This window comes from Muntiacus reevesi, chromosome 10 (genome assembly GCF_963930625.1).
Source record: "Muntiacus reevesi chromosome 10, mMunRee1.1, whole genome shotgun sequence".
Taxonomy (NCBI): Eukaryota; Metazoa; Chordata; class Mammalia; order Artiodactyla; family Cervidae; genus Muntiacus; species Muntiacus reevesi.
Window position 1 is genome coordinate 33,293,023 of NC_089258.1, and position 10,874 is coordinate 33,303,896.

Genomic DNA, 10,874 nt, shown 5'->3' on the forward strand with positions numbered 1-10,874 from the left:
TGTTTTTACTGAAAGATCTATTCTCTATCCCAAGGCAAGCATGAATAAAATTAGGTTAAATGTTTAAAAAAAAAAAAAAGGAGGGGTTGGAGGGGAATGTCATTAAGGCAGCAAAATAGTCTCTATAAAAACCTGGAGAATGTCTCCAGTCTTTGAAGCCTCAGAGACCGAGGCAGAGGTCACACTCCAGGGTTCAAAGGGAGGGAAATGTCAGCATCTCCTCTCTTGGTTCTGATGCAACCATTCCTATTGCTCACCCTGGGTCACCGTGTAGATAAGAGTGCCTCTGGGCTCAGAAGGCAGAGATTCACTGGTGTGGGTTAAAAGTCAGCATCTCTAGCATCTCTGGAGTAGCTGTGCTCCAGACTCCTCAGCCTCAGGTACCAGTGACTGGGGGGGTCCAGGCCCTCTGGGGGAAAGGGCTCCATGTGGTAGAGACACTGCTCAGGGCCTGTCGTACTCTGGGGCAGTCCAGTCAGGTCAAAGATCTGCCTAACTGGTCAGCTTCAGAGGTTCCACAGATGAGAGGCCTTGAGGAGACATCTGTGTGGAGATACAGCCAACGTTCCCCACGTCCACAGGTCTTGCATATGTGGGCAGTAAAAAGAACTTCTGGAGTTCAGGGTACCAGGGTTTAACAACCGCAGATGTAAGTGCCAGCTGGAAGCTGCAGATTCTGGCCAGGCCAAAGTCAGCCAGCTTGACTGTCCCACCACTTGTCACCTAAATGTTCTCTGGCTTTAGGTCTCAGTGAATGAAGAAGTGAGCATGAGGGAAATCTAGGCCTCTCAGAAACTGGTGCCTCAGACCCCTGATGGTCTCCACCCCCACTCCAGGCCTGGTGGGGGTGCCTTCCTGGTAGGTCCAGAGGTCTTGGTCCACATATTCACACACCAGGATCACTCTGGTCTCCCGATCAGTTCAGGCTGTGGCACAGAGGTCCAGCAGGCCCCCTCCAGGGCACTCATATGCTCCTGAGGGCCACAGAGTGGCCACTGTGGGGATTATGGGCCTTGTACACCACCCCATAGGAACCAACACTAATCTTAGCGACTGGCTCATCTCGAACGGTAGCTATTCTCAAACCAGAGGAGAGCCTCGCCCCATGTTGAGAGGTACAGGGGCAGCCTGTCATCAGGACCCTGAAGTCAGTTCCTATGGTACCATACACTCGAGCTCTGTCCTGGGCAAGCAGTTGGACGCTCAGTTCGGTTCAGTTCAGTCACTCAGTCATACAGACTCTTTGCGACCCTGTGGACTGTAGCTTGCCAGGCCTCCCTATCCATCACCAACTCCTGAAGCTTTCTCAAACTCACGTCCATGGAGTCGGTGATGCCATCCAACCATCTCATCCTCTGTCATCCCCTTCTCCTCCTGCCTTCAATCTTTCCCAGCATCAGGGTCTTTTCCAATGAGTCAGTTCTTCACATCAGGTGGCCAAAGGATTGGAGTTTCAACTTTAGCATCAGTCTTTGCAGTGAATATTCAGGACTGATTTCCTTTAGGATGGACTGGTTCGATCTCCTTGCAGTTGGAGATCAACTCTCACCCGTATGGGCCGACTATAGATACAGGCCAAAGCTAAAGCTGTCCTTTTCCCACCACCCTCACCAAGTGACCAGCTGCCCAACCATTCCGTTACTGATCTAACCCCTTTGTTTTTGTTTTTGGCTGTGCCTCAAGGCATGCAGGATCTTAGTTCCCGCGCCAGGGATAGAACCAAGGCCCCCTGCAGTAGAAGCTTGGAGGCCTAACCACGGGACCCCAGGGAATTCCCCCTAATCCCTTCATTTTAAATATATAAATATTGGATGGAAAAATAAAGCCAATATGATTGCAGGATTTAGCTAAGCCTAGAATTGTCTGAAAAATAGTTGTGTTCTTTGGGAAACATTTTCCTCTGTCTGATCAGGAGACAAAGGGATGTCTCAGGGCTTGACCTGGTGGTGACCTGGAATTCCCTTTCAGCCCTGGAACGCCCTACTTTCCATTTCTGGTTAACTAAGTTTAGTGAGAATTCAAAACACTGATTAAGCCGAGAAGAAAAAAAAAAGGCCGAGATCTGATTTGTATTTGAAAGCTTGGAAGTCATGCTTTCCGGTTTGGCAACTCTTGCAAACCATGAAGTTTATACAATTTGACATAATAATATAATTTCCTGGAAGTGTCCAAAAGAAACGTGTGATATTGTGATTTATAGTAAGAATTGTATATTTGGCCTTCATTCTGTTCCTGGTGCAGATTCCTAAAACCCTTGGAATGTCCTAAGTGATTGAGAACAATAAAGGTGTCTTTGTTATGTTAATGAGGTAACTTTCAAAATACCACAAGATAACCTAAGGCTAGGGGCTGGTTGCCAAGGGAATCAACCTTATGATTTTGTGTCTGAGTTTTCAGTCTGGTCCTTACAACCCTTACTTTAACCCTCCACCTCCTGGGAGGGGAAAGGAGCTAGAGATTAAATTCCATCACCCATGGCCAGTGATTTAATTAATCATGGCTCTGTAATGGGGCCTCATAAAAATCCAAAAGTGTAGAGTTAAGAGTTTCTGGACTGATGAACACATCAAGTGCTAGGAGAATGATGTGCTCTGAGAGAGTATGTGAGTTCCACAGCCCTTCCCTCACACCTTGTCCTTCCCTCATACCTTGTCCTACGCATCTCCTCCATCTGGCTGTTCACCTGTTGTTGTTGTTCAGTTGCTAAGTTGTGTCCGACTTTGTGACTAAATAAATGGACAGTAGAATGCCAGGTTTCCCTGTCCTTCACCATCTCCCAGAGTTTGCTCGAATTTATGTTCGTTGAGTGGGTGATGCCATCCAACCATCTCATCCTCTGTCACCCTCTTTCTCCTCTTGCCCTCCATCTTTCCCAGCATCAAGGTCTTTTCCAATGAGTTGGGTCTTTGCACCAGTTGGTCAAAATATTGGAACTTCAGCTTCAGCATCAGTCAGTCCTTTCAATGGATATTCAGGGTTGATTTCCGTTAGGAATGACTGGTTTGATCTCCTTGCTGTCCAAGGGACTCTCAAAGGTCTTCTCCAGCACCAGATTTCGAAAGCATCAATTCTTTGGTCTCAGCCTTCTTTATGGTCCAACTCTCACATCTGTACATGACTACTAGAAAAAACATAGCTTTGACTAGATATACATATGCTCATCTATATCCTTCATAATATCCTTTATAATATGCTATCTTATAATTAGCTATATAAGGTAAATGGAAGCAAATATTTCTCAGTCCTGTGAGTTGCTCTAGCAAATAATCAAACCCAAGGACAGGATCATGGGAACCTCATCTATAGCCAACTGGTCAGAAGCACAAGGAACTACATGGACTTTCAACTGATATCTGAAGTGTGTGGAGGGGGAGGCAGTCTCATGACACTGAACCTATAAGCTGTGGGATCTGATGCTTTCTCCAGCCAGGCAGTGTCAGAACTAAGTTGAACTGTACACCCAGCTGGTGTGAAAACTACAGACACATCAGAATCAGTCACAGTTGAAATATACCTATATCTTTTGGTTAAGTGAGGATCTTCATTGCAGTTTTATTTTAACTACAAATTAATAATAATAAAAAAAAGAGTCAACTGTGGCACATCAGTTAAGTGGAAAACCATACAATCATTTAAAATGATATTGTGGAAGAATTTTTATTGACTTGTGAAAATGGTCATAATATACTATAAATGGAGGGGGCAAAGCAGTTTACAAAATATTATATGTGTGAGTCAGATTTTGTAAAACAAAACTTGTAAAGGCTCAAGGCCATGAGACAAAATGTCACAATGGTTATCTCTGCGTGCTAGGCTTACTGGTATTTTCATTTTCTTCTTATCTATATTTTTTAAACTTTTATTAATAAATATGTATTACTTTTGAGAGGGACAAAGTAAGATAATCAAATAGTTAGCGCAGAAATTTCATTAGGGGATCATAGATAGAGAGGGAATTTTTAGGGACTTCGGGGGACTATAGTAAGTTAATGATCACTTAAGCAATCAGGTTTGATTAATCGTAAAATCAAGTAGGCTTGCATAGCAACAGAAACCATGCAGCAGACCATGGCCAAAACAATATAACAATGGTGGCGTGAGACCCACCTCTCACCCAGTGAGTTCAGTAAGTTAATGACTCCTAGGACACGCTCTTTGCACACATAAAAAACAACGATTTATGGAAAGGTGACAATTCAAAGTGAAAGACCTTCATTGTACTGAGACCTGAAGTAATTTTTCCATGGTGCCAGCTTGACCATGTAGAGACAAGAAAATTCCTGGAGGAGGAGTTGATGATGGAAGTGTGACATCTATTCAAGAATGAGAAAGAACGCGGTCTTTTTCCCCCTCCCCACATTTCCTTTGATTATAAAAACATAAGCCATGGAGTTCTTGAGGCGACACCCTCTCACCAACCAATTAATTGTAAGCCTCATAAGAGTCCTACTCTAATAAATCACTTTTTATCTATTACTTTGCCTCTGGCTGAATTCTTTCTGTTCTGAGACATAAAGGACTAGAGCGGATCCCCCTAATGGTTTCATTTCTAGAGTAGCGGAATTCACTTGGAAAATAAGTAAGTCTGAGTTTTCTGCAACCAGGGAATCCAGAACTTAGGGAGAAAAGGAAGGCGGGTGTGTAAGAAATCAGGGCCTTGCAAGCATTGACACAAAAACACCTCGTCTAAGCCTGGCCCTTTCCTGGGTCACTTCTTGTCTAGTGAGCAAATGCGCTATCACAACGTCTCTGGGTGGTCAGGGCTAGGGAGTACTTTGCAAACAGTGGAAAATTTTCTGGGGAGATACCCAGGAGAGATAGTGAGGCATCTCAGGAATTTGAGAGTTGAACAAACTTCGTTCATGCTTGGGAAGTGAGGTCAGTCAGCTGGAAAAGCACCTTGTCTAAGCAGTCCGTTGAAACTGGGTGAGTGAAGAGTCATGAGACACGGTGGAGCCCAGCCAAGACGTGGAGTGGAGGCAGAAGGTGGCATGAACCACATGGGGAGGAAGAGGCAGCAAAGGCAGTAATCGGTCAGTGGAGGAGGGAGGAAAGGCGGTGACGAGGCAGGTTTTGGTCCGGTGACCAGCGTTGGGTGAGATCCCAGCCCACAAGGTCAGGGGCGGCTCTCCCCATGGGGCAGCAAATGGTTGTCACTGGGCGCCTGGCCTTGGACCCGCCCAGAACATAGAAAGGTCCCGGCCGTAGAGGCCTCACCTGGAGACTGAGAGGAGTGCCAAAGCTCAGGCCCTCTCCAGACCTACTAAGTCAGAATTTGCATTTTTACAAGATCCGCAGGGAAATTCAGAGACACACTGGAGTATGAGGAGGGCTAATTTAGGAAAAAATATCCCCAATACATGCTCCTTGACTCATCCTGAGTACATTCATCTTCAGATTCCTGGAGACTTCCCATGGACCTGACACCAAGAAGATATTCCAGGCAGGGCTGGGTAAATCTCAGTGTGGGAATGGGCATCTCCCCTGCGTCTCCCTTGTGTAGCATCTGACCCTGTTTTACAAGCCACAATCCTTATGCAAAACCCTTGGGGCCAGATGTGTTTTAGAATTCAGAATTTTTCATATTTTAGGAACATGATATGACGCACTGACTATACACTAGTGACAGCTGAGGCAGCACACTGTAATAAAATGTACTAATATTCTGCAATTTATTATAGAGTGATAGCTGAAAGAATCGGAGAAGGCAGTGGCACCCCACTCCAGTCCTCTTGCCTGGAAAATCCCATGGACGGAGGAGCCTGGTAGGCTGCAGTCCGTGGGGTCGCCAAGAGTCGGACATGGCTGAGCGACTTCACTTTCACTTTTCACTTTTATGCATTGGAGAAGGAAATGGCAACCCAGTCCAGTGTTCTTGCCTGGAGAATCCCAGGGATGGGGTCGCACAGAATCGAACAAGACTGAAGTGACTTAGCACTGGCAGCAGCTAAAAGAATAAGCACCATCAGGTCAGGTCAATTTTGGCACCAAATTTAATGAGAAAAACCTTGGACAAAGAAATGGTAACCCACTCCAGTATTCTTGCTTGGAGAATTTCATGGACAGAGGAGGCTGGTGGGCTCCATGGGATAGCACAGAGTCGGACAAAACTGAGCAACGAACACACTTTGTCTCTAGAGTGTGGGAATTGTAGGATTGTGGAAAAGGATTATGAACTATTTTATTATTCTATTTTTTTAAGGATTTTTTTATGTGGGCCGTTTTAAAGTCTTTATTGAGTTTATTACATTACTGCTTCTGTTTTATTTATTTTTGGCTGCCCTGTGCAGCTTGCAGGGTTTGTTGTGGTCTGTGTGTGGGTTGGAAAAGAATTTCCAGACGTGAGGTGGAATGAGAGGAGAACAGCATTTATTAGAGCGGGACACGCTGTTAGAACATGGGTTGGCTCGAGAGAGAGCCAACCAATATTGCTTCTGTTTGAAGGTTTGGCTTTTTGGCTGTGATGCAAATGGGATGTTAGTTCCCCAACCAGGGATCAAACCTGCACCCCCTGTATTGGAAGGCAAGGACTTAAACACTGGACCACCATTTTAAAATATACCAATTGAATAAACCTGGAAACACTGATTTGCACTATTTCCCAACCTTCATTTACCTCAGACTTAGCAGGAACTACACAAGATCTAGATATTCTTTCAAATATAAAGTAGTTCACATAATTACTCTTGCCAAGCAGGTCACATCTGGCATTGTATTCCCAGATCAACCCAAGGGGTTCTGTAAGGAGTGATTGGATTTTGACCGAACTTGAGAATTTTTCCCAGCTAACATCAGTTTTTGAAATGTGCGAGCTGAGGCGGGACCCCAGGGCCTCCAGCTCCCAGTCCTGCGCCTTCCGCCCCTCCCTTCTTCTGTCCGCCCCTCCCCGCCCTGTCGCCAGGCAGAGGGCTCCTCCTGGAACACAGGACGGCAGGCCTCTGGCCCACGCTGCCTGGTGTATTTAGAAACTCGAAACTGCAATCGGACAGTTCTTTCTCCAGCTGGGCTGTGCAGCAGCTCATTCTCCAAACCCCCAGACCTTCTGCCACATTGGGGTGGCAGTAGCGGGCCCCCGAAGCTCCTTGGTATGAGTTGGGCCAGGCACAGCCAGTAAGACCTCACACTTACTCTGAAATCTCTCCTCACGTGACCCCTGCCAGGAAGACAGTGGCAAAGAGTTGCCAGAGGTTGTTTATACAAGGAAGGGACAGGGGAGTTTCCAGGAAGGTCTCAAAAGCCTTCTCCAAACGCCCGGAGAGAGATGGCCAAAGTCCATCTCTGCTCTTGGAGTGCTCAGCGGGCAGCACCAGGCCAAGGGACCCTCTCACGGGGCTGTCAGTCAAAATCAGGAAGCCGGGCCCACCCTCCTCGGTGGGTCCACAGGGCCTCGGGGTCTGCACGCTTTTCTGTGGCACGCTCTCATCGGTGCTTGCCTCTACATCTGTTTCCCTTCTCCGTGGGAATTTACTCTTTAACTTTTATTGTAACACATGTCCAATATGGAAAAATTAGGTGACTCAGATGAATAATAATATGATTCTCAGGAACAATGCTAGGCACCATTTGAGGGGCTCCGTCTAAATCTGTGACATTTCTGATGACACTCTGTGAGCAGGTGTTAGCATCATAGAATCTCCATTTCACAGGTGAAGGCACTCAGACACAGGTAGGACCCCAGCCCCAGGTCTGTGAGGCTAAGGGGAGGCTGACTGGGATCTGAACCAGGCATTGTGGTACTGGAGTCCACACCCTAAACCCGGGCCACATCCCACCCATAAGGAGAAAATAAACTCACGCAAAATCCTACACACAGAAGTGACCACCAAGACATTTGGGTATATAGCGTTTTAGTATTTTAAATATAATTTTTTTTTTCATAAATTATTATAAAATAGGTGCTTCCCTTGTAGCTCAGTTGGTAAAGAACCTGCCTGCAATGCAGAAGACCTGGGTTCGATTCCTGGGTCAGGAAGATCCCCTGGAGAAGTGGCAACCCACTCCAGTACTCTTGCCTGGAGAATCCCATGGACAGAGGAGCCTGGCAGGCTGCAGTTCATGGGGTCACAAGAGTCAGACACGACTTAGCAACTAAACCACTACCATTATAAACTGTCTTACACTGTTTTGTGGTCTTTCTACCTATCTTTCCACATCATGACACATTCTACAACGTTTTCTTCAACATGAAAATAGTCTTATCATAAAAGTGACAGAATTAAATTTATGTGTTTGCTTGTAGTGTATGCATGAAACGTCTCTGAAAGGGTTCTGCAGATGCTGGAACACCAGTTACCTCTTGAGGGAGCCAGACGGAAGGCAGATGTGGATGAGAAGGAGACTGCTGTGTAACCTCTTGTACTCTTGACTATGACTATATAAATGTGTTATTGATTTCAAAAATATTTAAACTTCAAAAATTAAACAAATTCATCCTCATTATAAAAAAATACAGGCATAAAGTAGAAAATAAATTCATCTTTAAGCTCAATACTCAGAGATTACACTGTTAACATTTTGCTCTATTTCTTCCAGACCTTTATCTATGAATGTATAGGCATATATGCAGATATATTTTTACCAAAATAGGATGAGACTATATGGGGCTGTTTTGTCACCTGTGTTTTTCACTTAGGGTGAATCATGGACAATGTTCCACGCAGCCTCATTTTAAATGTCAGCAAGTTTATCAGTCATATAAACGTGGCCGGTTTCCAGGGGAATATTTCTGGATAGACTGAGTTCAGCACCTAGATATGCAGTGCTAGTTGATACCAGGGTTATTTTATTAGGAGATGCAGATGAAATTATGATTGTGAAAGTGGTTTGTAAAGTATAGAGCATATAAGATTCTGTTTTAAATTCTGGCCTCTTAAACAAATAAAAATTTAAAAAAAAACTAAATTCTGGCCTCTTAACTAGCGGTTGTCAGGAAGAATGATAGAATCAAAACCAGTTGGTCCAGCTTCTTTCTAATTTTGGCTCACGGAGCTGACACCTCCCTAGTGTGGTCTTCATTTACACATTCATTTACTTATTTATATTTTGAGTCTTAGTTGTGGCATAGGGGATCTAGTTCCCTCATCAGGGATCAAACCTGCACTGGGAGTGCGGTCTTAGCCACTGCCCCACCAGGTAAGCCCCTGACTCATCTTTAAAGCTGAGAGTTTTAAGGAAAGTTTAAGAGCACCAAGTGTTAGCAAGGGTATGGAACTGAAACTCTGCCTTATGTCTTACAGCTGGTGGGAATGAGAACTGGGACAAATTTTTTGGAAAAGAGGTGGTATCTACTAAAGCTGATCATGTAAGATACCCTATGGCTCAGAAAGATCTCCCCTGCTTATACAGTGAACACAAATGCAGGCAGATTTCATCACATGACTTATTAATAGAATGTTCATAGCGGCACTATTTATAAGCATCCCAAACTAGAAACTTCCCATATGCCCATCAGTGGTTAAGTGGATACATTATAATATTGTCACACAATATAATACTATCCAACAATATGAATCTATCTCACAAACATGTTGAGCCAAAGAAACTTGGCTCAAGATTAGAGCGCAAACTGTTTCACTCAGCTCTACTGCTACGTAACAAACTGTTCCCAAACTTGGCGTCTTGAAACAACTGGTTGTTCTTCACGACTGAGTGGCTAGTTGTCCAGTTTCTCTTTTGATGTCATCTGTGGCTGCCTTCGGCTGTGGGTTTGGCAGGGCTGGAAGGTCCAAGGAGACCTTGTTCACCTGTGTGGTGGTTCTGGGTTCTTTTCCACAGGGCCTCAGTCCCCTCTCTGGTGTGGAGGCCTCGGAGCAACGTTCCAAGAGGGTGAAAGTGAGGCTGCAAGCTCTAAGGCCGAACTCAGACTTGCACACCGTTTGTTCCTCTGCATTCTGTCGGTCAGCCAAGCCAAAGGCCATCGCAGATTCAAGGGATGGTGAAAGCAGACTCCATCAATAGACTGCCATTGATAATGATAACAGATTACTACTATTGCCAAATTCAGAACAGTATTGCCAAATTCAGACTTAAATTGAAGAAGGGAGGGAAAACCACTAGACCATTCAAGTATGACCAAAATCAAATTCTTTTTGACTATACAGTGGAAGTGACAAATAGATTCAAGGGATTAGATCAAATGGACAGAGTGCCTGAAGAACTATGGATGGAGGTTCATGCCACTGTATAGGAGGCAGGGATCAAGACCACCCCCAAGGAAAAGAAATGAAAAAGGCAAAATGGCTGCCTGAGGAGGCCTTACAAATAGCTGTGAAAAGAAGAGAAGCAAAAGGCAAAGGAGAAAAGGAAAGATATTCCCACCTGAATGCAGAGTCCCAAAGAATAGCAAGGAGAGATAAGAAAGACTTCCTCAGTGATCAGTGCAAAGAAAGAGAGGAAAACAACAGAATGGGGAAGACTAGAGATCTCTTCAAGAGAATCAGAGATACCGAGGGAACTTTTCATGCAAAGATGGGCACAGTAAAGGACAGAAATGGTATGGACCTAACAGAAGCAGAAGATATTAAGAAGAGGTGGCAAGAATACACAGAAGAACTACACAAAAAAGAACTTCATGACCCAGATAACCACAATGGAGTGATCACTGGACTAGAGTCAGACATCCTGGAATGCAAAGTCAAGTGGAGGTGATGGAATTCCAGTTGAGTTATTCAAAATCCTAAAAGATGATGCTGTGAAACTGCTGCACTCAATATGCCAGCAAATTTGGAAAACTCAGCAGTGGCCACAGGACTGGAAAAGGTCCATTTTCATTCCAATCCCAAAGAAAGGCAATGCCAAAGAATGCTCAAACTACGCCACAATTGCACTGATCTCACATGTAGCAAAGTAATGCTCAAAATTCTCTAAGCCAGGCT

At 44.8% G+C, this 10,874-nt stretch overlaps 1 pseudogene; it reads right to left on the bottom strand.

Annotated features, from left to right (window-relative positions):
• Nucleotides 1–253: 253 nt before the first annotated feature.
• On the bottom strand, nt 254–1,135 carry LOC136176337 (cyclin-dependent kinase 4-like; annotated as a pseudogene).
• Between the last annotated feature and the right edge of the window lie 9,739 nt (nt 1,136–10,874).